At 38.5% G+C, this 26,073-nt stretch overlaps 1 protein-coding gene across 1 annotated transcript in view; it reads right to left on the bottom strand.

Moving 5' to 3' along the window:
- Window positions 1-8,583, bottom strand: part of LOC117342373 (sodium/hydrogen exchanger 2-like) — a 101,663-nt gene extending 93,080 nt beyond the window's left edge. The window contains 1 exon segment of the mRNA XM_033904525.1: window positions 8,543-8,583. The gene's annotated coding sequence lies outside the window, so the exon portion shown is untranslated.
- Between the last annotated feature and the right edge of the window lie 17,490 nt (window positions 8,584-26,073).

Below are 26,073 nucleotides of genomic sequence, written 5' to 3'. Positions count from 1 at the left end.
TATACAACTCGGACTCGGATATTTTGCAATTTTAATTAATAACTCAGGCCTGCGGCATTCGTTATTAATTTAATTGCAAAATATCCTCGTCCTCGTTGTATATCCTGCAACAATACACGAATCATCGTTAATTATTTCTTAAATAAGAAGGAGGAATAAAAACTTAAACTGCATGCCCTCACCAGTGTCCTTGATATAAAAAACTACCCTGCCCTCACCAGTGTCCTTGATATAAAAACTACCCCGAGTGCCCTCACCAGTGTCCTTTAAAGATATAAAAACTACCCTGCCCTCACCAGTGTCCTTAAAGGGCCTCGAACTAACATCCTCCTTCTCTACAAGCATTAGGCTAAAGGGGAATTCCCACTAAAAGTATACACCCTGATTTCACAATATCATTTCTTCTGATCAAATCAATACTAATATGATATTTAAAATTTTCCAATCATCAATAAAGTGCTAATTCAAGCTCTATCTATATATAACCACAATAGACCTAACTAGCATGCTTACTTTTAATTCATTTAAATAGTGACGTGGTTCAGAAATGCTTTTACGCCATCAGCACCACTAACAAGTCCTAAAGGAACAGAACTGCTGTATGATGCAGTCTAATTAATTTTAGCTCGACTGTACCTAAACCTTTGATTTGTATTGAAAGGTGCTAAATATTTTGTGTGTCTTTGTACAATCCTGTGCCATCTGAACATAATGTAAGAAGAATGAGGCATGTAATAGGCACTTTAGGTGGCAATGCAGTGACATTTGAATGGCTGACAATCAATTTAGACTTTATTATCAAATGAACAAATAACAGTTATGGAGACATTACTACCTAAAACAGCTACCGAACTGTAATGTCTGTCTGAAGTGTACAAGGTTATTTCCCTCAAGGTCAGTATAACCTTGTAAACAAACACACAGCCAAATAGCTGTTAAATGATGACTAGAAAATACATCCCCAGTAACAGTTCCTTAGGTGTCGGAACTTCTAAGACTACTGCTGGCCTCCATACTTACAGTATGTAGCTGCCAGTATAAAATGTTTACCTTATTGGATTTTTCTAATTTTCTTTTATTCTTCAAGGTCAAAGTATTTTTTATCAAATAGGGCACAAAAGTAGAGAAGAGGGGACAAAGAGAAAGAGATGAGGGGTCAATGACAAAAGGAGATCAGGAGACAAGGGGTCGAGATGAGGGGTCAATGACAAAAGGAGATCAGGAGACAAGGGGTAGTGATGAGGGGTCAATGACAAAAGGAAATCAGGAGACAAGGGGTAGAGATGAGGGGTCAATGACGAAAGGAGATCAGGAGACAAGGGGTAGAGATGAGGGGTCAATGACAAAAGGAGATCAGGAGACAAGGGGTAGAGATGAGGGGTCAATGACAAAAGGAGATCAGGAGACAAGGGGTAGTGATGAGGGGTCAATGACAAAAGGAGATCAGGAGACAAGGGGTAGAGATGAGGGGTCAATGACAAAAGGAGATCAGGAGACAAGGGGTCGAGATGAGGGGTCAATGACAAAAGGAGATCAGGAGACAAGGGGTAGAGATGAGGGGTCAATGACAAAAGGAGATCAGGAGACAAGGGGTAGTGATGAGGGGTCAATGACAAAAGGAGATCAGGAGACAAGGGGTAGAGATGAGGGGTCAATGACAAAAGGAGATCAGGAGACAAGGGGTAGTGATGAGGGGTCAATGACAAAAGGAGATCAGGAGACAAGGGGTAGTGATGAGGGGTCAATGACAAAAGGAGATCAGGAGACAAGGGGTAGAGATGAGGGGTCAATGACAAAAGGAGATCAGGAGACAAGGTCAAGGGGTATGGATGAGGGGTCAATGACAAAAGGAGATCAGGAGACAAGGGGTAGTGATGAGGGGGTCAATTACAAAAGGAGATCAGGAGACAAGGGGTAGAGATGAGGGGTCAATGACAAAAGGAGATCAGGAGACAAGGGGTAGAGATGAGGGGTCAATGACAAAAGGAGATCAGGAGACAAGGGGTAGAGATGAGGCGTCAATGACAAAAGGAGATCAGGAGACAAGGGGTAGTGATGAGGGGTCAATGACAAAAGGAGATCAGGAGACAAGGGGTAGAGATGAGGGGTCAATGACAAAAGGAGATCAGGAGACAAGGGTAGAGATGAGGGGTCAATGACAAAAGGAGATCAGGAGACAAGGGGTAGTGATGAGGGGTCAATGACAAAAGGAGATCAGGAGACAAGGGGTAGAGATGAGGGGTCAATGACAAAAGGAGATCAGGAGACAAGGGGTAGAGATGAGGGGTCAATGACAAAAGGAGATGGTAGGATGAGGGGTCAATGACAAAAGGAGATCAGGAGACAAGGGGGTAGTGATGAGGGGTAATGACAAAAGGAGATCAGGAGACAAGGGGTAGAGATGAGGGGTCAATGACAAAAGGAGATCAGGAGACAAGGGGTAGAGATGAGGGGTCAATGACAAAAGGAGATCAGGAGACAAGGGGTAGGATGAGGGGTCAATGACAAAAGGAGATCAGGAGACAAGGGGTAGAGATGAGGGGTCAATGACAAAAGGAGATCAGGAGACAAGGGGTAGAGATGAGGGGTCAATGACAAAAGGAGATCAGGAGACAAGGGGTAGAGATGAGGGGTCAATGACAAAAGGAGATCAGGAGACAAGGGGTAGAGATGAGGGGTCAATGACAAAAGGAGATCAGGAGACAAGGGGTAGAGATGAGGGGTCAATGACAAAAGGAGATCAGGAGACAAGGGGTAGAGATGAGGGGTCAATGACAAAAGGAGATCAGGAGACAAGGGGTAGAGATGAGGGGTCAATGACAAAAGGAGATCAGATGACAAGGGGTAGAGATGAGGGGTCAATGACAAAAGGAGATCAGGAGACAAGGGGTAGAGATGAAGGGGTCAATGACAAAAGGAGATCAGGAGACAAGAGGTAGAGATGAGGGGTCAATGACAAAAGGAGATCAGGAGACAAGGGGTAGAGATGAGGGGTCAATGACAAAAGGAGATCAGGAGACAAGGGGTAGAGATGAGGGGTCAATGACAAAAGGAGATCAGGAGACAAGAGGTAGAGATGAGGGGTCAATGACAAAAGAGATCAGGAGACAAGGGGGAGAGATGAGGGGTCAATGACAAAAAGATCAGGTGACAAGGGTAGAGATGAGGGGTCAATGACAAAGGAGCAGAATCAGGAGACAAGAGGTAGAGATGAGGGGTCAATGACAAAAAGAGATCAGGAGACAAGGGGGTAGAGATGAGGGTCAATGTCAAAAATAGATCAGGAGACAAGGGGTAGAGATGAGGGGTCATTGACAAAAGGAGATCAGAATACAAGGTCAAGGGGTATGGATGAGGGGTCAATGACAAAAAGAATATAAGGTGACAAGGGGTAGAGATGAGGGGTCAATGACAAAAGGAGATCAGGAGACAAGGGGTAGAGATGAGGGGCCAATAACAAAAAGAGATCAGGTGACAAGGGGTAGAGATGAGGGGTCAATGTCAAAAGGAAATCAGGTGACAAGGGGGAGAGATGAGGGGTCAATGACAAAAGGAAATCATGAGACAAGGGGTAGAGATGAGGGGTCAATGACAAAAAGAGATCAGGTGACAAGGGGTAGAGATGAGGGGTCAATGTCAAAAGGAAATCAGGTGACAAGGGGGAGAGATGAGGGGTCAATGACAAAAGGAAATCATGAGACAAGGGGTAGAGATGAGGGGTCAATGACAAAAGGAGATCAGGAGACAAGGGGTAGAGATGAAGGGTCAATGACAAAAGGAGATCAGGAGACAAGGAGTAGAGATGGGGGGTCAATAACAAAAAGAGATCAGGTGACAAGGGGTAGAGATGAGGGGTCAATGTCAAAAGGAAATCAGGTGACAAGGGGTAGAGATGAGGGGTCAATGACAAAAAGAGATCAGGAGACAAAAGTAAAGATTAGAGGGGAGAAGAATAGGAGACCAGGAGACAAGGGGTAGAGATGAGGGGTCAATGACAAAAGGAGATCATGAGATAAAAAAGAAAAGATGAAGAGACAAGGGAATAAAGAGAAAATGTTGAGAAAAGAGTTAACAGTTGAGGGCAATTAGGAAAAGACTAGAATCAGGAGAGACAGGCAATGCAATAGATGCCAAGTGTATCATATTACAGGAAATGGATGTGATGTCTGATAGCAATTCATGGATAAAGGAGGAACACCTTATTCAATATGTTTAAAAAAAAAATGCAGTTTTATTGATCAGATCATTTCAGCCTCATTGGTATTTATATTTTATTTGGTCATTCATCAAAATCAAACCAGACACTAGGCTAGTTTTATCAAAATTTATTATTTCCTTCAAAAGGATATATTTACATATGAATCAAGACATTTGAGAGAATATTCATTTTCTTTCTGTCAGAAAGTTTCACTGGGGAAAGAGTTTGGAGCGAACCAATGGTAAAATATCTCATTAAAATACAATTGGAAACTATACAGCATTTCAGTTGATATATTAACATCGTTGCACATACATATTTTACAAAGGCCCATATTCATACCATATTCTGACATACTCAAATTTACATTTTGCGCTCAGACTTGAACACTTTTGGTGATATATCAGATTTCAGAAGTTAAGGCTTTTCTTTTTAACTGCTGTTTCATAATTCAAATGAGTATTAAGGAAGTTTGGTTGAGCACCGATTCCATGCTTAAGCATGAGAATGGTTTTATGAATACAGACCAAGGTGTCTATAGTCTGGCGTTTGAGGCCCCATTAACAATTGATTAACAGACCTGTATTTTCTAACAAGAGGCCCCATGGGCCTGCATCAGTAACCTGGCATTCATCTTAGAAGTGGGTTTAAGTTAAGCACATGCATCTGCATGTGGTTAGTACATGTACTTAAAGAAAAAAAGCCCCTAGTCCTACTCTATCAATGAGGTGTAACATTTGAAATGTCGGAAGTAGGGGGTGAACTTCAATTCACTTTTAAAATAATTTAAGGTCAATCGAAATAAAATATCAAATGCACACAAACTTAAGTATCATACCTTAGTTTATAATTCTTGAATATAAACTCGTGATATTCTTTTGTGGTGTGACAGTGATTCAAAGATGAGAAAATGGATCAAAAGTTGTCGCGATTGCCAACAATGCATCGACTGTGGAACAAAAGTAAGCCATATATTTTGGAGCATTTTAACAATGGGCAATCTCATTGGTCTACAGCACTGTACACAATACTAGTTATAATTGTTCACCAATCAGACAGTCCATTTTGAAAGATCTCTAGAACAGATGGCTACTTCTGTTCCACAGTCAATACATTGTCCAGTCTTCAACTGTTACACCTTGAATGTAGGTCAAGGTCATTGATTTGACCAACTTGGTAGCTCTTTACCTCAGCATGCTACAGGCCAAACATCAAAGACCTGACAGACGCAGCAGGATGATGCACCATGCCATAAAATTGCCCTGAATTCCTATTCCCAAATTAACCAGAAAAATCCCTGATAATATCATATATGTAAGTTAGTCCATACTTATATTTAATTGTGAGTGGAGCTGTGATTGAGTAAAACAATTATTATGATGTAGCTGAAAAGCTCCAAAATGTATTTAGATTACGCTTGTACCATAACACCATAATTATCAATGTTGCACGAAAATCTAAACGAGACTGAGATAAAGCTTCAGTAAGATGCATACTTATGAATTTCTTTGTCAAACATCAAGGTCAAAGACTCAAAGGTCAAAGGTAAAGTAGAGGTCATAAATGCCCCATTTTAGTAATAGCATTTTTCACTACTTTATCATTACACCAATGTATGCAAAGATATGCTGCAGAAGCTAAGTTGAATGGACCTGATACAGTATACAACAGACTTTGTGATCGGTGTAAAAAGTAACAGTATAAAAGTAAAGCTCTGTAACTTAGAGGTCTTCAAGGAAGTAAACAAGGTTATCACATGAGGATGATTTAAGTGCCAAAATCAATTCTTTAATTGGTGGAGAAGTTGGTTTTCAATAATATTTGTAAAAATGTAAGAATTCCTTAAAGATTTTCTGTAATGAAGCATTTGTATAAACACTTCAGGGAGGAAAATGAAAAATTCTGTGAAGATTTACCAAAACAAGCATCTGTGTGTAGACTCCAGGTGAAAAAAATCACAAGTAGTAATAAGCAAATTCATTGGAACTGATATCCCCGTTCTCCTGACATATTGTTTGTAAACATTCTTGAGGTTAGGAGTAACTTGGCTTGTCAAAATGATAAATTTGAGCAATATACAAAAGTTAGATGTTAATTGCATATGTATTACAGGATAAAGTAAACTGATTTTGTGCAAGACTTTTCTTCTCACTAGCTGCCATAATGAAACTCTATAAAAAAATTGGCAGAGCTTTTAATACATTGAATCAAGTTCCTAAGTTTGAAGACTTTCAGAAAATATTTGGGAGAGTTATTTAACAGCAAATAACAATATTTTTCATAAATCAAGGAGCTATAACTTTATTACCAAGGTTGATGATATTTGCGAGAGTTATTGCATGGAAACAGCATAATGCCAATTTTTCTTTATCAAGGGGCCATAACTCTGTCAAATTAAATTTGACAAAACTCGCAAACGAACTTGGCTGAGCCTTTAAGGCATTTAACCTTGTTACCAAGTTTGTGGAAAATCTCTGGACTTTAGTCTTCCAGTTATTTCAAGGAAAACAGCAGAAAACAGCATTTTTAATTAATCAAGGTGTCAAAACTCTATCAAATAAAGTCCGGCAAAACTAGCAATTGAACTTGGCTGAGATCTTAAGGCATATAACCTTGTTAACATTTGTTGCAGTTATTACATGGAAAACATGACAGATGGATGCACTGAAGAACGGACAAATCTAAATTAATATCTTCCATTTCTGTGAAAGTAGGGGACAAAAATTTGGGAAAATTATGACATTCAAATGTAATCCATCAAGTTATTGAAGTGTTAACCAAGAGTTTGACTTAATGTATAAAATATATAGAGTGCTGTGGCATTATCGACAGTGAAAACAAAAACATCAGTTCAGGGATAAAACGTGGCTTGTTTTATGTTTTTCTTCATACCTCTTAAGTTCAGACAACCTGGTATGTGTAGTCTGACAACTCTAAAGCAGAATCAGCAGAGAGCATTTATATGTGTCTCTTCAAGTGATGATAATTATCTATTGTGTGACAAATTTGTCAGTCCAAGCATCACAAAGATCAAAGCGTGTACGTAAAAAGGTACGAGGAAGCAGAAATTATTGATCTGAGTAACAGGGATAAACGTCACACACTGTCAGAGGATCAGATCTAAAGCCAACGGAGGATAAGTGTGGATATAATCACACTGTCAGTCACTGATCTGTGTGATACAGCCAAAACATGGATGGATTACAGGAATATGGTTAATGCTTTATGTCACATATTTGTGATTTCTGCAAAAGTTATCTCCCTTAAAAACATAACTAATATGAGAATTATAGATAGATACAAAATTTCTGAAGTATATTTCAAACAAAGAACTATATTATTCAGAAGTAATTCAACTATTTTACAATAGAAATGCACATCACAAAACTCTGCTAGAAACAATGTTCCATTGTTGTTAGGCACAAAATTCAACTGTTGCTAGGGACCAAATTCAAATGTTGCTAGGTAAAACACTCAAATGTTGCTAGTGGAAAAACTCAACTGTTCATTAAGAGACGACCTCAAATTTTGCTAGGGACAAAACTTAGCTGTGGCTGGTGAGCATTATCCAGCTCACTTTAAGTACAATATTTATCACACTTTCAAAATGTTAACCTAAACTTAACATTGTCTTCCTTTAATGACTACAGGTTTCATACGGATTATGTCAAACCAAATTCAAAGGCCTTTTCAAGACTTTTTCAATGTCTTAATTAAATATACCCGTCATCTAAGTCAGCTTGAGAGGGACAAAAGAACAAAAACAGAACTTATAACTATCAACTTGATCAAATACAACGTGACATGGTAATTATTCTTATCAAACATTTATTAAAACAGTAATGTCTGTAGGGGAGGCAGTAGACAAAGTTGAAACCAAATGATCTGAGTGACCAGGGTTTCATTTATCATAATGAAACCTTAATATTCAAGGATTTTTCAAGGCTGTAGACCAATTTTCAAGGTTTTTCAAGGCACAGAATTAAATTCAAGTCTTTTCAAGGCCCAAGGTGAAATTCACAGCTTTCTCATGGCCCGTGCTAACCCTGATGAAAACAATTAAGGCCAATTTCAGTATCTCACAAGAGATAGAAACTCCCCCATGTAATATCTTCGATAATAACGGTAATTTTTTAATAACGGTTCACATACCATTCACCAAGGTGTCTGGGGTACTGAATTATCTGATTGGATGTAAAAAAGTATAGTGTCACCTGCCCGAGCATGTTTTAAGACAACAACTACCTGCTTCACCAACAAGTACAATCAAAAGAAAAAAAAACCAGTTTAACATCCAACATGCAACTGTCATAAAATCAAGTGTATTAAGAATTATATACTCACCAGGACTCTGGTACATGAGACGACAGTATGTCTGCATGATGGAACCCTGGAAATATAATGAGATTAGAATTAACATACTGATTGATGTTATAACATTGTGGTGTGAATATGATGGTAATCTGTTGATGGTATCATAACATATCTTGACACACCCTTTTAGTATTAGAGAAGTGGTCAAATGTGACCTTTGACACTTTTACAAAGACCTGGTCAGGCCTAGCTGTGGACTTTGTTTTGCAAAACAACTTTAGACGTGAATGAAAAAGCATGTAGTTGTTCAACTCTAGATGAAGTCACCAGTTGGCAGTACTACTCTAGATGTGGTCAACAGTTAGCAGTACTACTCTAGATGTGGTCATCAGTTAGCAGTACTACTCTAGATGTGGTCATCAGTTAGCATCTAGATGTAGTCACCAGTTAGCAGTACTACTCTAGATGTGGTCAACAGTTAGCAGTACAACTCTAGATGTGGTCATCAGTTGGCAGTACAACTATAGATGTGGACATCAGTTGGCAGTACAACTCTAGATGTGGACATCAGTTAGCAGTACAACTCTAGATGTGGTCAACAGTTAGCAGTACTACTCTAGATGTGGTCATCAGTTGGCAGTACAACTCTAGATGTGGTCAACAGTTAGCAGTACTACTCTAGATGTGGTTCAGTTGGCAGTACAACTCTAGATGTGGACAACAGTGTGCAGTACAACTCTAGATGTGGACAACAGTGTGCAGTACAACTATAGATGTGGACATCAGTTGGCAGTACAACTATAGATGTGGACATCAGTTGGCAGTACAACTCTAGATGTGGTTCAGTTGGCAGTACAACTCTAGATGTGGTCATCAGTTGGCAGTACAACTATAGATGTGGACAACAGTTGGCAGTACAACTATAGATATGGACATCAGTTGGCAGTACAACTCTAGATGTGGTTCAGTTGGCAGTACAACTCTAGATGTGGACAACAGTTGGCAGTACAACTATAGATATGGACATCAGTTGGCAGTACAATTCTAGATGTGGTCATCAGTTGGCAGTACTACTCTAGATGTGGTCATCAGTGAGCAGTACTACTCTAGATGTGGTCATCAGTTGGCAGTACTACTCTAGATGTAGTCATCAGTTGGCAGTACAATTCTAGATGTGGTCATCAGTTGGCAGTACAACTCTAGATGTGGTCATCAGTTGGCAGTACAACTCTAGATGTAGTCATCAGTTGGCAGTACAACTATAGATGAGGACATCAGTTGGCAGTACAACTCTAGATGTAGTCACCAGTTGGCAGTACAACTCTAGATGTGGTCAACAGTTAGCAGTACAATTCTAGATGTGGTCATCAGTTGGCAGTACAACTCTAGATGTGGTCAACAGTTAGCAGTACTACTCTAGATATGGTCATCAGTTGGCAGTACTGCTCTAGATGTGGTCATCAGTTGGCAGTACTACTCTAGATATGGTCATCAGTTGGCAGTACTACTCTAGATGTGGTCATCAGTTGGCAGTACAACTCTAGATGTGGTCAACAGTTAGCAGTACTACTCTAGATGTGGTTCAGTTGGCAGTACAACTCTAGATGTGGTCATCAGTTGGCAGTACTACTCTAGATGTGGTCATCAGTTGGCAGTACAACTCTAGATGTAGTCACCAGTTAGCATCTAGATGTGGTCAACAGTTAGCAGTACAATTCTAGATGTGGTCATCAGTTAGCAGTACTAATCTAGATGTGGTTCAGTTGGCAGTACAACTCTAGATGTGGACATCAGTTGGCAGTACAACTCTAGATGTGGTCATCAGTTAGCAGTACAACTCTAGATGTGGACAACAGTGTGCAGTACAACTCTAGATGTGGACATCAGTTGGCAGTACAACTCTAGATGTGGACATCAGTTGGCAGTACAACTCTAGATGTGGACATCAGTTGGCAGTACAACTATAGATGTGGACAACAGTTGGCAGTACAACTATAGATGTGGACAACAGTGTGCAGTACAACTCTAGATGTGGACATCAGTTGGCAGTACAACTATAGATGTGGACAACAGTTGGCAGTACAACTATAGATATGGACATCAGTTGGCATTACAACTCTAGATGTGGTTCAGTTGGCAGTACACATCTAGATATGGACATCAGTTGGCAGTACAACTATATATATATATATAGATATGGACATCAGTTGGCAGTACAACTCTTGCCATGAACATGAATTTAAGGCCTTAATGTTGACTCTAGCTTCAGATGTACCATAAGTGGTAGTTACAATACTTAGCCACTAACATAACGTGGCATATATGGCAGTACATCTCCAACACACTTGTTGATTATTTTGATAGCTAAATCTTATTCCATGTTTCTGTTATAGCCGTTGAGGCCTTAAACCAAAATGATAAAATCCATTACTACTAATGCAAATTAGACACTTTACATGAAAATCCTTTGAGTATATCCTGATCGAGTCGGAGTGAAGGAAAATCAAATCTTCCAATGATTACTCTCGACAAAATAGAACTTTTTAATTACACATACTTAGTATACTACAACACAAATACGCAAATAAAAACAGTTATTGTATTCAATGGGCAGAAGACTCAATAGAATCTCCAGGCAATGGAAATTTGATTAACACCAACAAAATTTAACTTTTTGTTTTCTTCATGAAATAATTCAATTCCATCCAGAGCTGATTCGGTATTTTTTCTATATTTTCTTCAACAATGCGGGGAAATGATAATGATTTTAAATGGAGATTAAAGGGGAAGTGGGTTAAGCTACTGGAATTGTAGTATGACAATTAAATATCAACACACTCTAGACTTTGAAGGACAAATAAGACAATAGTATCAATGCTTGACTGTGTAACAAAGGTCATAGAGATTGGGTCATAAAAATCCATCTGCTAATTAATACAATATATTATTGTTCTAAACAAAATTACATATTGAATGTAATTAAGTCTACTTTTATCTGTTATCTAACTTAAAGATCAAGCAGAAAGCTCCAAAGCCATTGTACCAATTTCAAGGACTTGCGGACTTGTCTTACCAAGAGGAAAGTCCAAAATGGGCATAAAGGCATTTCCTTGAGTGTCTGATGGTTTTCTAGATACTAGTTTGAGTTTATAATTAAGTATCAGTTTAAAATTGTAACATTTCAGCAATGGGAGAGATGTTCCCTACCAACGACTCAATGTTTTTAGTTTCTTACCAACAAATTATTGAAAACATTTTCCTCAACTTAATTAGGTAGTGCAATTATTTCCTTCTTGTGAAGGGTCATTAAATCTCAAACACGAAAGTTTTTAAAACAACTCATACTGCTAATAATTACAACAAAACTAGACTATCCAGTTTGACTTGGTCAAAGTAGTACACTTCAAATACTAAAGGAAAAAAACACACATCTGTAACAATGTATATATAGTCTGCAATAGGATGATAGAGAGAACAATTAAGAGGCCCATGGGCCATAATGGTCACCCCAGTTCTGAAATACATACTGATAGTAAGTTGATGTTTTTGTATTTCAAAAAGAATTTTACACATTTGACAAGTGTGACCTTTAAGGGTGGTCAAGGTCATTCAATTTAACAAACATTTTAGTCTGTTATCAAAGCATGTCACTGTCCCAATATATGTCCCTGGGTCTCATGGTCATTGAGAAGAAATCGCTTAAAAGATTTTAAGACATATGACCCCTGTGACCTTGAAAGTAGGTCAAAGTCATTCATTTGATCAAACTTGGTAGCTGTTCCTCCAAAGCAGGCTACTGGCCCAATATCATTGCTCTGGGCCTCTTGGTTACTGAGAAGAAGTCAAAAAATGTAAATTGTTTACGATGCACAACATCGTACAACAAGGGCCCAATGGGCCCAAATCGCTCACCTGCAATGCAGTGATCTTTTCATATATGGATCCTGCAGTTATTTGAAAGCATGCTACAGGACCAATATAATGTCTCTCTGCACTTTGGCTTTTCACTAAAAGTCATTTAAAGATTTAAGCATACTTGATCGACGTGACCTTGAATGTGAGTCAAGGTCATTCATTTGAACAAACTTGGTAGCCCTTTACCGCAGCATGCTACAGTCCCAATATCAACTCCCTGGGACTCTTGGTTATTGAGAAGAAGTTGTTTAAAGATTTTAGCCTTTTGACCCCTGTGACCTTGAATGAAAGTCAAGGTCATTCATTTGAACAAACTTGGTAGCCCTTCACCCCAGCATGCTACAGGCCAAATATTAGGTCTCTGGGACTGTTGGTTATCGAGAAGAAGTCGTTTAAAGATTTTAGCCTTTTTGGCCCCTGTGACCTTGAATGAAGGTCAAGGCCATTCATTTCAACAAACTAGGTAGCCCTTCATCCCAGTATGCTACAGACCCAATATCAACTCCCTGGGACTGTTGGTTATTGAGAAGAAGTCGTTTGAAGATTTTAGCCTTTTTGACTCCTGTGACCTTGAATGAAGGTCAAGGTCATTCATTTGAACAAACTTGGTAGCCCTTCACCCCAGCATGCTACAGACCCAATATCAACTCCCTGGGACTGTTGGTTATTGAGAAGAAGTTGTTTCAAGATTTTAGCCTTTTTGACCCCTGTGACCTTGAATGAAGGTCAAGGTCATTCATTTGAACAAACTTGGTAGCCCTTTACCCCAGCATGCTACAGACCCAATATCAACTCCCTGGGACTCTTGGTTATTGAGAAGAAGTCGTTTAAAGATTTTAGCCTTTTTGACTCCTGTGACCTTGAATGAAAGTCAAGGTCATTCATTTGAACAAACTTGGGAGCCCTTCACCTCAGCATGCAACAGGCCAAATATTAGGTCTCTGGGACTCTTGGTTATTGAGAAGAAGTCGTTTAAAGATTTTAGCCTTTTTGACCCCTGTGACCTTGAATGAAGGTCAAGGTCATTCATTTGAACAAACTTGGTAGCCCTTTACCCCAGCATGCTACAGGCCCAATATCAACTCCCTGGGACTCTTGGTTATTGAGAAGAAGTCGTTTAAAGATTTTAGCCTTTTTGACTCCTGTGACCTTGAATGAAGGTCAAGGTCATTCATTTGAACAAACTTAGTAGCCCTTCACCCCAGCATGCTACAGACCCAATATCGACTCCCTGGGACTCTTGGTTATTGAGAAGAAGTTGTTTAAAGATTTTAGCCTTTTTGACCCCTGTGACCTTGAATGAAGGTCAAGGTCATTCATTTGAACAAACTTGGTAGCTCTTCACCCCAGCATGCTACAGACCCAATATCAAGTCCCTGGGACTCTTGGTTATTGAGAAGAAGTCGTTTAAAGATTTTAGCCTTTTTGACTCCTGTGACCTTGAATGAAGGTCAAGGTCATTCATTTGAACAAACTTGGTAGCCCTTCACCCCAGCATGCTACAAACCCAATATCAAGTCCCTGGGTCTTTTGGCTATTTAGAAGAAGTCGTCTAATTTTTTTTTAGCATATTTGACCCCTGTGACCTTGAATGAAAGTCAAGGTCATTCATTTGAACAAACTTGGTAGCCCTTTACCTCAGCATGCTACAGACCCAATATCAACTCCCTGGGACTCTTGGTTATTGAGAAGAAGTTGTTTAAAGATTTTAGCCTTTTTGACCCCTGTGACCTTGAATGAAGGTCAACGTTATTCATTTGAACAAACTTGGTAGCCCTTCACCCCAGCATGCTACAGGCCCAATATTAGGTCTCTAGGCCTTTTGGTTATTGAGAAGAAGTTGCTTGAATGGAAAGTTGACGCCGGCCGGACAGCCGGACGGACGGACGACGGACGCCGCGCCACGGCATAAGCTCACTTGCCCTTCGGGCAGGTGAGCTAAAAAACAATTGCAATAGGTCACTTGAGACTCCACTCAAGTGACCTAAAAACCTGCATGGAGCCCCATATTTTTCACAATTTCTGTTGAAAACTGCATGTCAGTACTTTTAATTAACAATAAAAGGCAGAAGTTCTCAATAGAATTATTCAGGTGAACAATTAATATGAAAACAAGTAGTTTTTAAATTGTACAATTTTGAGAGCAAATTAAAGAGCAATAAAATGTCAAGTTTGGTAGTTATGTTTTCTCACTTTCTTCTCATATGTGTGAAATTTAATTCCTCTAATGAAGTTTTATTAATATCAGTGTTTAAAAGAAGCAATCAATCCACAACTCAAAAAGCGATCCAAATTATGTTTGTCATTAAACTCAATGTATTTATACAGCTTTTTTTTGTCCTGGTTTCTGTGATTAAACACTGAGATACACAAGCAACTTTGATAAAATGTATCAATAAATTTAAACAACAAAACTTTAAGACTTCTGCAAGGCCTTTCTGCCTGCACAAGCTTCTCCGTGCAGACTGGTATTTATTTTGTCACTAGGCGACATTATGTTACTTATAATTTATATATTGCCAATCAGATTCAAAGTACTCAGTACCTTTAACACTTCATACCAAAATAAAATATGTATGTACATTACTCCTAAAACATATCTGGATGAGCTAGCTAAAAACACATCACAAACACCCATATCTAATTTGTAGAATGTGGCAGACTGTTGGTGATGCTTATAATGTAATCATAGCATTATAACAGAATTTTGTCTGAAAATTTATTTAATTTTTTCTAAAACCAAAATCATTAAATAAGCATTGCATGATGAGCAGCAACAGTACTGAATGTGCTGACACGTTTAGGCCTATTTTTTTTTGTTTTCACATTATTTTGTAGTTCATTTAAGTTCAGTATAACTAAATCTATATTTTATCTGTGTACGTATATGAACAATTTCACCAAAATAAGGCTGATTGTTATAAAAACAGATAATGCATTAGCCAACCTGTCACCGACCACCTTAACCGATTCAAACATTTTCATAGAATATAGCGGTAAAAGTGTATAGTGTTAACATGCTCAACTCCATAATCAGACTAAATCCAACAGTTTGACATCACCATCAATACATTTATGCCTACACCTTCCGACTCCAGTGGAAATCAATCACACGGGAATCGAGGTGCCCTATCCTGTGTAATTCCTGTCTGATCTTTTGCATGCAACAAGCACCGTTATCAATGCCAATTAATGACTACAACATAAATGGTTCACACTCTCAACTCAAAAGTTTAATACAATCTACAGAATGATCAAAGATTAGAAAGTATTATTCAGGTTACCATCAGGAATAAATCAATCTTTTCAATCTCCCCTCTGGATTCTAACTTGTTTTTGAAAAAAAAATCATGAATGATAACAAAATTGTATTGTTTTCATTATCTCACATGCAAATGGTTTTCAGTAACATAAGTTGTGGGTGGGTTCTATGATCAGTGATATGGAACAAGCAAGTCGAGTATTGCTAAAGCAATACATGTTCCCTACTGGCCCTGTCAGCTATTACACTGTAATGACTTTTAAAGAAACTTTGATTTTCTAAAAATAGTAATCTTGACCTTGACTCAACAACCATGAAACTTGAACTCGTCCAGAATTTGATGGTTCTTTGTAGTTGTGTGAAGTTTGATCAAAATAATTAAAACTTGATTGAAATTTATCAGTATGGGATGGCTGTTTGGTGGCATACACACGTACACCCAGGGGCTGATGGGTGGGACCAAAAAAGGTAAATTTGACTGAAATATATAACAGGCGACTGTACAGGCCAATGTGCCTCTTGTTTTAGTACATCACTCTTACATTTTATTTTATATTTCAATACTCAACTGAATATTTCACCACCAGAAGGCCTGTCAGCATCAGCTATTTCATCGTCTGTGGCACTAACCAACAGTATTAGTCACGCCACAATAGATTCACATTCACAGAGGACCTGACACTATCACCTCCCCATAGTACCCATGTGTCTGTAGCCAACGGGAAGTTAGTATTCTAATAATGGGATGTACTAGCAATATATTGTGATGAAAAAAGAGGCCTAATAAGCCTGTATTGCTCACCTACTTCTAATGTAGTTTTGAAGTTGATCTAGTTCAATTATGCAGATGCTATACTGATTACAACTTTATTCATATATAAAAAGCATATTATACTGAAATTATCGTCCTTTGTATTTTTCGATTGAAATCCCTCAAGGAATAAACCACTAGAGCGCTGACCATGGATTTTCTGAAAATAGTAACTGTGGCCTTGAACTTGACCCAACAACCCTGAAACTCTAACTTGTCCTTTGCATTTGTGTGGAGTTAAATCAAAATCTCTCAAGAAATGAAGCCACAAGAGCGCTGACAATGTTTTCCTAAAAAAAGTAACAGTGAACTTGCAACTTGATCCCAGCAACCGAAACTCAAGCTTGTCCAGAACATTCCTTAATTCTGCTAGGTTTATTCATCCCAGCATACTTCTGGCCTAATATTGGGTCTCTGGATCTCTTGGTTATTGGGAAATTGTCCTCTAAATCTTTAAGCACATATGACCCCTGTGACCTTGAAGATAGCTCAAGGTCATTCATTCGAACAAACTTGGTAACCTTTTAGCCTAGCATGATGAATGGTGCACCAAGGCATATTAGCCCACTTTTCATTTCAGCAGGCAAACTAAAATTTCCTACTTAAGTTTATATCTGAGTCCATTCTTTTCTTTTGTGAAAATTATAAATAGCCCCAATCATGAATACAAAATGGTGACTTGGGGCAGAGACAGACAAGTTCAACAGGATGAGACAGGTTTTGGGCAAGAAACTGACAACTTGGGCAATGCAGATAATTTGGACAGGCTAGCTGGGTTTTGCTTAAGGCAAGAGACCTAGGCAATGCAAAGATGCTGTGTGGTTTGGGGACACAGACAACACAGACAGGCTTGGTGGCTTGGGATGGGTCACCAAACTGGATGCAAAAACAGACATGATATACAGGCTGGTTGACTTTGGGGCACACAGATATTGCATAGTCTGGGTGGTTTGGGACACAGATAGACAACACATACAGTCTGGGTGGTTTGGGACACAGATAGACTACACATACAGTCTGGGTGGTTTGGGACACAGATAGACTACACATACAGTCTGGGTGGTTTGGGACACAGATACACTACACATACAGTCTGGGTGGTTTGGGACACAGATACACTACACATAGTCTGGGTGGTTTGGGACACAGATAGACTACACATACAGTCAGGGTGGTTTGGGACAGATAGACTACACATACAGTCTGGGTGGTTTGGGACACAGATACACTACACATACAGTCTGGGTGGTTTGGGACACAGATACACTACACATAGTCTGGGTGGTTTGGGACACAGATAGACTACACATACAGTCTGGGTGGTTTGGGACACAGATAGACTACACCTACAGTCTGGGTGGTTTGGGACACAAATAGACTACACATACAGTCTGGGTGATTTGGGACACAGATAGACTACACATACAGTCTGGGTGGTTTGGGACACAGATAGACTACACATACAGTCTGGATGGTTTGGGACACAGATAGACTACACATACAGTCTGGATGGTTTGGGACACAGATAGACTACACATACAGTCTGGGTGGTTTGGGACACACATGGACTACACATACAGTCTGGATGGTTTTGGGAACAGATAGACTACACATACAGTCTGGGTGGTTTGGGACACAGATAGACTACACACACAGTCTGGGTGGTTTGGGACACAGACTACACATAGTCTGGGTGGTTTGGGACACAGGTACACTACACATACAGTCTGGGTAGTTTGGGACACAGATACACTACACATACAGTCTGGGTGGTTTGGGACACAGATACACTACACATACAGTCTGGGTGGTTTGGGACACAGATAGACTACACATACAGTCTGGGTGGTCTGGGACACAGATACACTACACATACAGTCTGGGTGGTTTGGGACACAGATACACTACACACACTGTCTTGGTGGCTAAAGGTGACACAGACATTTTACACTGATAGGTTGGGTGGATTAAATTGGGGCACATTATCTGTGACAGATAACACATACAGGTTAATAGGATGAGATAATTAAATCACAACACTGATGTCCATCCTATTTTACCATGCATTATTGTTATCCATTGTTGATATTCATATCATCTGCACTGTACTGTTTAGGAGAATAAACAATTGTCATTGTCATTGGGTGTATTGGTGTCACAGACAGACACGACAAACTGACAGACAGGTGGTTGGAGAGACAGACAGGAGGGTGCAGCGTGGGCAGGTGGATAAGAAAACAGCGACAGATTAGACTAACACAGGCAATGGGAAGGAAGGATTAAAATTAATACAACCCACATCTGTGTCTTATACATAGCTAGCCTGTCTATATACAGATATACCCACATTGAAGGCAATTTTGCTAATGAACACTGCAGCTTGACATTGAACCTCAAATCAAATCCATTTCCAGAAACAGAAACATGTATTCTTGACAAACAACAAAAAGCAGAGTTCTGCTTAAATACAGAAAATCTCTGTTGAAAAAATATTGAGCTCATAGTTGCCATGGCAACACTAATGTTAAAGGTTTGACCCATCTGTTCATCTTGCCAATAGTCTACTATCTCATTTAATTTGGAATAAAACCTCTCTCCGTGTAGTAATATGATTTTCTAAACGTCATACCAGGTAATATACCCTAATGATGAAAGGAGCCATCATATTACAGAAAGGACACAGGCTTTATCAACAACTTTGGACCAACAGTCAACAGTAGAAAACCTGACATCTGAAACGTATAGCCATAAAGAGGATGATTACAGCCAAATAATAACACAACTTACACAAGAAATATATATATTAGGGGTTACTCTGGCAATGAAATTTCTAAAAGGATAAATGAAAATATGACACTGTGTTTCTGTTCATTCAGATGGTGACAAGTGTATGTACAGTAACATTTTCACTGGCTACAATTTTCAATTGTTAGACACATGGGAAAAAGATGGATATATTTGTTGCCCCTAACCAAGTATACTGATGGTGGAGGGGCATTGCCATCTAGCTAAGCACACAATTGTCTGATAATAAGCCCACAACTGACTATTACAGATCATGGCACCAATCACTGACAGATCATGGCTTCAATCACTCACAGATCATGACACCAATCACTCACAGATCATGGCTTCAATCACTCACAGATCATGACACCAATCACTCACAGATCATGGTATCAATCACTAACAGATCATGACACCAATCACTCACAGATTTTCAATTTCAACAAATTTTATTGCAACAAAGCAAAAGGATTAGGCATCAGGCAAAGCCTATATAAGCCTTCTCCATACAACTTCGGTATGTTACAAGCATATAGTACACATTATTAACAAACATATGAGTCATATGTACAGTGTATCTCCAACCCCACTAACAATAGTTTGACACTTTAATATAATATGTATTCAAATCGATGAGTATCAGTAATATATTCTGATATACACTTTAATAAAAATATGTTGGTTTCTTCTTCGCAGATATGACATCCATGGAGTAGTGTTCTAATGTTAAAATGGTTAGGAGTAAAAACTGGGTTATTGAGATTATTTCTAAGTTTTAGTCTGTGATTGTTGAATTCAGGGCATTTTAAGAAGTAATGCTCCGCTGTTTCTTCGCCGCGGTCACAAGAACAAAGTGGGGAATCTCTCAAATGATCAAGAAATAAGTCAGCGTTCAAGTTACTGGCCTTATTTCTTAGCTGACACATAATTATATTAATAGTTCGACTGCCATCGTTCAGAAAGGTTTTTGTAGTTTCGGAGTTTTTATCTGTATTATTAAAAAGGAGAGATTTGAATTGTGCAAGAGAGTTCACATTAGATAAGTCGAAATTGAGAACGAACGAGTTGAAATCTCTAAATGTACAAGGAAAATAACTACTATAATAGCTTACTGATCTACAAATAGGGGTATTGAAATATCTAGTCGTCCTTAACGGATATCGTTCGTCTTCCTGGTGATATAAAAATGGTTCAATAATTTCTTTAAGATGTTGTGGGGCCATATCATGTATTATTTTAAACATCAATATTAATTTATGTTCTTGGCGTCTGTCAGAGAGAGATTCCCAACTAAGTTCTTTATATAGCTTGTGATGAGAGGTACCTCTGCGCAATCCTGTTATAATTCTCGAGTGTAGGACAAAAGCCCCCCCGGACATTAGCCCCTAGGACAAAAGCCCCTCCGGACGAAAGCCCCCCCGGACATTAGCCCCCCTGGACAAAAGCCCCTTCTTTATGAATTTAGCTGGTATACTTTATATGAATCTGTACTTTTGAAAAACAGAAACTATATATATATATTGTTGTTTTTATCTCTGAAATTTGGAGAATAATTGTGTGGAAAATGAAGGTCCTTAGTTCAATGTCAGTGTAGCATTATATGTCTGTGGTTAAACATCATAATTTATTCTTTCAAACTTTATGTTATTAAGTAAGAAAAAAAATCAGGAAAGCTCTCCACAATGAACAAATTGTTACCGATTTAACATAATTTTTGACTTCCTAATATACTGCAAATATTGTGTAACAGCTTATTATTTATGTAACAGTTGAAGTAGTTGTTGTTGGAACCGATTGTTTACATTGCCGAAGCCACTGATGACATATGTATATGTAGCAATTAAAAATCGTAAAAAATAAATATCATTTTTTTTTATGAAGGGGCTTTTGCTGAAGCCACTGATGACATATGTATATGAAGCAATTAAAAATCAATAAAAAAATAAATATCATTTTTTTTTATGAAGGGGCTTTTGTCCACTTTTTGATTAGTGTGAAGGGGCTTTTGTCCTAGGGCTTTTGTCCTAGGGGCTAATGTCCGGGAGGGCTAATGTCCGGGGGGGCTTTTGTCCGTACCTCATAATTCTCGCAGCTTCTAAATGAACAGATTCTAGTAATGTTTTTGATTGTTCAGTGCAGTTGTTCCATAACACATCTGCATACTCCAAAATAGGCATTATATACGTTTTATATATATTTAAAAGAGTTTTCCTAGCAACCCGGTGTTTCAATGATTTTAAAATATTAACTCGTTTAAACGCTTTTTCATACATATAATTGATATAATGTAGCCATTTCCCGTCTTCAGAAAGAATTACACCTAAGTGTTTATGAGTTTATGTGTTCACAGATCATGGCTTCAATCACTCACAGATCATAGCTTCAATCATTCACAGATCATGGCCTCAATCACTGACAGATCATGACACCAATCACTGACAGATCATGGCACCAACATGGCATCAATCACTCACAGATCATGGCACCAATCACTCACAGATCATGGCACCAATCACTGACAGATCATGACACCAATCACTGACAGATCATGACACCAATCACTCACAGATCATGACACCAATCACTCACAGATCATGGCACCAATCACTGACAGATCATGACACCAATCACTCACAGATCATGACACCAATCACTCACAGATCATGACACCAAACACTCACAGATAATGGCATCGATAACTGACAGATCATGGCACCGATCACTCACAGATCATGGCACCAATCACTCACAGATCATGACACCAATCACTCACAGATCATGACACCAATCACTCACAGATCATGACACCAATCACTCACAGATCATGACACCAATCACTCACAGATCATGACACCAATAACTCACAGATCATGGCACCAATCACTCACAGATCATGGCAACAATCACTCACAGATCATGGCACCAACCACTCACAGATCATGGCATCGATAACTGACAGATCATGGCACCAATCACTCACAGATCATGCCACCAACCACTCACAGATTATGGCACCAACCACTCACAGATCATGGCATCAATCACTGACAGATCATGGCACCAATCACTGACAGATCATGACACCAATCACTGACAGATCATGACACCAATCACTGACAGATCATGACACCAATCACTCACAGATCATGACACCAATCACTCACAGATCATGGCACCAATCACTCACAGATCATGACACCAATCACTCACAGATCATGACACCAATCACTCACAGATCATGACACCAATCACTCACAGATCATGACACCAATAACTCACAGATCATGGCATCAATCACTCACAGATCATGGCACCAATCACAGACAGATCATGGCAACAATCACTGACAGATCATGGCACCAATCATTGACAGATCATGGCACCAACCACTCACAGATCATGGCATCGATAACTGACAGATCATGGCACCAATCACTCACAGATCATGCCACCAACCACTCACAGATTATGGCACCAACCACTCACAGATCATGGCACCAACCACTCACAGATCATGGCATCGATAACTGACAGATCATGGCACCAATCACTCACAGATCATGCTACCAACCACTCACAGATCATGGCACCAACCACTCACAGATCAAGACACCAACCACTCACAGATCATGGCACGAAAAATGTTTCATTTTGTTCCCACTCTGTTTTTATATTGATTTTGATATCTCTACCGATTCCTTCACACATTCTTAAGATAAATAGCAGCTCATTAATATTATACATAACCTTAAAAATATATAGCATTACTCCCAAGATAAAACCTAAATATCTTTATTCATTCTTAAAGTACATTGCATGCTAAGCATATATATGTTGTGTGTGTTAAATGCTCATGTAAGTCCTTTAAGGTGAGTAAACATTCTTTCCTTAATACCTCTTATCACAGGGACTTGTGCCAATTCCCTGTTCCTCTCACAACAAGAGTACCCTAGTTAATGGTCCTAAACTAAACATTGATATATTTCTCATTTACAATTGAATCATCAGCTCTGATGTTTCATTGTAGTCTATACCAGGACCATGTCCCTACTGTCAGTACACAATAAACAGGTGTCACTATATAGGTAATGTATGTGAGGGCCCAACATCATCAGCTTTAACCTCCATTATTTGAAGAATTCCATGATGAAAAAGTCTGTAAAACATCTTTATAAATAATATATTGGTTGACGTCACAAACTGTGTGTATAAAGACTACAGATACGCTAGTAATTTTTAAAGATAGGATATTATTATATCAATAAATCAAATATTCAAAGGATATAACTCTTACAAAAGGGCATCAATAACATTGGGCTGTATTTTTATTATAATTGATTTGATGGCTTCCATGATCAATTCTAAATTCCTACCATTATAATCAATTAATGATTGTTCTAAAGAAACTCTGCTTTGTTTGTTTTTGTTTAACGTCCTATTAACATCCAGGGTCATGTAAGGATGTGCCAGGTTTTGGAGGTGGAGGAAAGCTGGAGTACCCGGAGAAAAACCACCGACCTACGATCAGTACCTGGCAACTGCCCGATGTAGGTTTCGAACTCGCAACCTAGAAGTGGAAGGCTAGTGATAAAGTGTCGGGACACCTTAACCACTCGGCCACTGCTGCCCCTAGCTGTCATCAAAGCATATATGTGGCTTGTTTGCACTGAAAATGATCTTGTTCTGTTTAAAAGTTCATCATGTCAGAATCAATTCAAAGTGCCTATGAACAGTTGCTGTACTTTCTATTGCTATAGTGATACACACAGTAAAGAATCAAAGTTCCCAGGCCACAGGGGCTGTCCATGAGGGAATGAAGTAGAAAAACAACTAGTATGATATAAAATGGCCGAAAATAATAAGACAGTTTTAAGTTTTTAAATAACTGTACATTCTTGGATGGATGTTATTTAAACATTCTGTTGAAGGATGCAGGATTACTCTTTTAAAGTTCACTGGAATTGGCATACTATGGTAGAATATAACTGTAACCTCATGAACAGGTGGGATTGACAGGGTTAACTTATTGAACGTCCATCAATGCCAGGTGAACTTTGTCACATTTATTAAAAATGTAAGTTTCTAGTGTTTAATTCATAGATAGGTTGACCTTTGTGTTTAAAATGTCTGGAAGAAACTTGTCTCAGAAATTCATCGTTTGTTAACTATGAATGAGCCAACTTTGTCTGTTTTGGTGATTTTTTAAATCGCACACTCATGTTACATACAAAGTTTCACCATTAACTTCTCTAAGTCAAGTTACCTCTTTATTGCTATTGGAATCTCCATTATGGAAACAAGCTAGGTTTCACCTCATAATCACTTCAACCATTTTGGGGTTCCGAAGAAATGACACAAGAACCAATCAGAAGTATTCTACTTTCATTTCAAGTATCAAATATACATGTATATAAAAACAAGGAGATTTCATTTCCTGACTGCCAATTGAAAATGGGAGTCAAAAATCAGTACACAACAAAAACGCATCAATGAGAGTATGTAGGAGTTACCTCATCTTGCACAAATCAGGCAGCAAGTGTAATTAACAATTTAAGCAGAAAAAAGCTCAGAATACTCCATGATAAAGAAGGTAATTGTCTACAAATTTTTATCTCAAACTGATGTCTTCAACAACGAAACAGTATGTATCCTATCATGGAACTACAAACAAATAATTATTGGAAGAGAGTGTGTTGTTTGGTTTCTTTGTGAATAAATTATTCGGTTTCATCCTGAATTTATCAGGATGTATCGTAGAAATTAGCAACAGTTGATTCCCCCCAGGAGTTCTGAATAATTTGGTCCTCACCAAGGACCGTTAGAGGTGGCCGTGGAATCAGCACAGCACTTAAAAATACTTAAACCCGAACCCTATTTATTAACGGAGAATGTAGAATATTCATCTGATAATGTACCAAATGTGACATATAACTTAAAACAGCATTTAAACACAGTAGAATTATAAGATATTTAGTTTTGTAACAAGTAAAATAATAAATTATAATAATAGATTCTTTGTAACTCGGATCAAACTGATTATTGATTATTGAAATGCCACAGGAATCCCAACAAGAGGTGCGAAGTGCACGATGACATATATATCATACACGTCACTCACGTTTATAAGCTTGGATTGTACCTAATTTTGTGATTTCCTATTGATTTAAAATTACTGCGGAATTTCCAAAACCCTGAAATATTCTATACACAAAGTTGGGTGAGGATAAGAAACAATGACCCCTGTTTTACCCCTGACAATAGACAGCAAATCAATATAGGAAAACTGGCAAAGTTCCACCCATCGTCAAACCCCTGAACTAGCATGTATTGCAAAAGATTAATGTTGCATCTTTGCTGAAATTAAAACTCATCCATAATATTTTCTTTCCGGAATTTTTAATGATTTGTTGTGTTGGAAAATACATAACCATCAAATATTTTAACAAGGAGGAATCTGAGACAATTGATATGTTAATTTTCCCTTTAGCTCAGACAGTAGAGTGACGAACCAGTAGGCCGATGGTCGCAGGTTTGATCCCCAGTGGACGCTCACTACTCCCTTTCCTGTTACAATCTTATTCAAATGGCTATAGTGCTATTTGTGTAAAAGTGGAGAGTATAGGTTATTATGTGTAAAGTGGAGAGTATAGGTTATCTTGTGTAAAAGTGGAGAGTATAGGTTATCTTGTGTAAAAGTGGAGAGTATAGGTTATCATGTGTAAAAGTGGAGAGTATATGTTATGTGTAAAAGTGGAGAGTATAGGTTATGTATAAAAGTGGAGAGTA

The sequence above is a fragment of the Pecten maximus genome, chromosome 14 (assembly GCF_902652985.1).
Source record: "Pecten maximus chromosome 14, xPecMax1.1, whole genome shotgun sequence".
NCBI classification, from domain to species: Eukaryota; Metazoa; Mollusca; class Bivalvia; order Pectinida; family Pectinidae; genus Pecten; species Pecten maximus.
This window is presented reverse-complemented; position numbering and strand designations above follow the sequence as displayed.